We start from the raw sequence: 1,990 nt of genomic DNA, 5'->3' as shown, positions 1-1,990 counted from the left end.
CTCTCTCTCTCTCTCTCTCTCTCTCTCTCTCTCTCTCTCTCTCTCTCCTTCCCTCCCTCCCTCCCTCTTTCTCTCTCCTGGTCCACTAAACAAAACAAATAAACAAAGAAGAACAAAAACCACTATCTGAAAAAGCACACAAAGTATTTAAAACAGCAGTCTGACTCCAGCCAACACTCTCCCCTCTACCCTGAATACATCATACCTTCCTGCCCAGCTTTACTCCAAAAAGTGATGTGCTGGGGAAATGAGCTGAAAGAAAAGTAAATCCTTTTATAGTAAAGAATGATTGTTTAATGTCTGGGTTTTATTTTATTTGTAGGCAGTTCGGTCAATGCAAATGTTCCTCTAAATGTTGATTTCACAAGAATATCTGCTGATGGTTAAAATGGCCATTCTGACAAGATTTCCTGTAGGTGCAACTCATCTCTTCTCTTGGTTTTAAATAAACCCCCAATTCTCTTAGTCCCCAAATAGCCCTGGTACATGTTAGCTCTTGGCTTTAATGACATTTTCTTCATCTACCTCTCTTGCAAGGTATAGGCAGTACATCCACCCTTGGGGATATAAGCTTGTCTAGTTATAAAGAAATATAGCCCTAGTTATATTTTCCAAGCTCTCACATAAATAATTATTGCCTTCAAAAGAAGCAATTGGAGCATCTTTTTCATGTTTATCCATTTTTGGAACCTTCGGATTGTAAACTTCATCGTGCAGGAATGGAGACTCTCTGGCTATCTTGCCTAGGACACTATTTTGTCCATTACAAAGTTATTCAATAAATATTTGCTGACTAACTGCATGATTATGTAGAATAAGTTAAATATGATTCCTAAAGACTCAGAAGATTAAAATATCCTTGGTTCAGACCCAAATACTGAAATGCTGATCTTATAAGTTTCTGTAGAATCCACCCTTGAATAAATTGTTCCCTATAACTTTGCTTTTTCCAGAGAGTCAAGAAAAAAAATACCAATAAACATTGGTAAGTGCATAAAATTATCCATTGCCCAGACTCTGAAAATATTCAAGAAATTTCCTTTAATAAATGGTGGCCATGCAGGGTTTCTCAGCTGGGGGCACTGATGTCTTGAGTATGGCATTGCTTCACATACTGCAGCACTCTGAGCATGATCCCTGCCCCATCAAATCATAGGTGCTGCCCACTGTCCTTTCCAGTCACTCCATGTTACTGATGACACTCTCCAGTTTGGCATGAGCTTCAAAGCTAATCTCATACTTGGGCAAGTCCTTCATGGGTTGTCATGCCTATCTCTGGAGACTTTATTGCCTATGATGAAATTAATATTCTTACCTTCAGGATCACCAACCTATTTGCCAATGTACCATGTTCTTTCACAATCAGGCACCATTATTACTCTTACTCTTCCAACTGATGTGCCCTTTCAATTCCTGCTTCACACATCCCTATCTGTCTTTTACAAACCATCACACTATCTAATAGTCATCAAATACAGGCAGCTGAAGAATCTTCTCATGTTCAGTACATAATTCTGACATCCCACCCCAGCCCTTACTCTGAGACATTACACCTGTTTCTTTCTTACTCATCCTCTAGTCAAACACTGAACTCTCTCAAATTAGGAATTTTTGGGGGGTGGGGGTTATCTTAGTATGTAACGTACTTCCTCTACAAGTTCTGAAGTTTAGATCTCTAGAACCAGTGTAAATGGTAGGTGGGCAGCAACTGCTCTATAACTCCAGGTCTTGAAAGGTGAAGATAAAGGGATCCCCAGAAAAAGCTGGTTAGGTAGACTAACAAACCAGCAAGCTCTGATTAACTGGGAGCCCTTGTCTCAATAAGTAAAAGAGAAGAGTAAAAAGAAGATACCTATCATCACCTGGGGACCTACACCCACATATACACAGTCAACTACACATATGTGAGCCCACATACATGCATCACACACACACACACATACAGAGAGAGAGAGAGAGAGAGAGAGAGAGAGAGAGAGAGAGAGAGAGA

Source organism: Grammomys surdaster, unplaced genomic scaffold (assembly GCF_004785775.1).
Source record: "Grammomys surdaster isolate TR1022 unplaced genomic scaffold, NIH_TR_1.0 97, whole genome shotgun sequence".
Classification (NCBI taxonomy): domain Eukaryota; kingdom Metazoa; phylum Chordata; class Mammalia; order Rodentia; family Muridae; genus Grammomys; species Grammomys surdaster.
The sequence above is the reverse complement of the archived record's forward strand: the minus strand, read 5'-3'. Positions refer to the sequence as shown.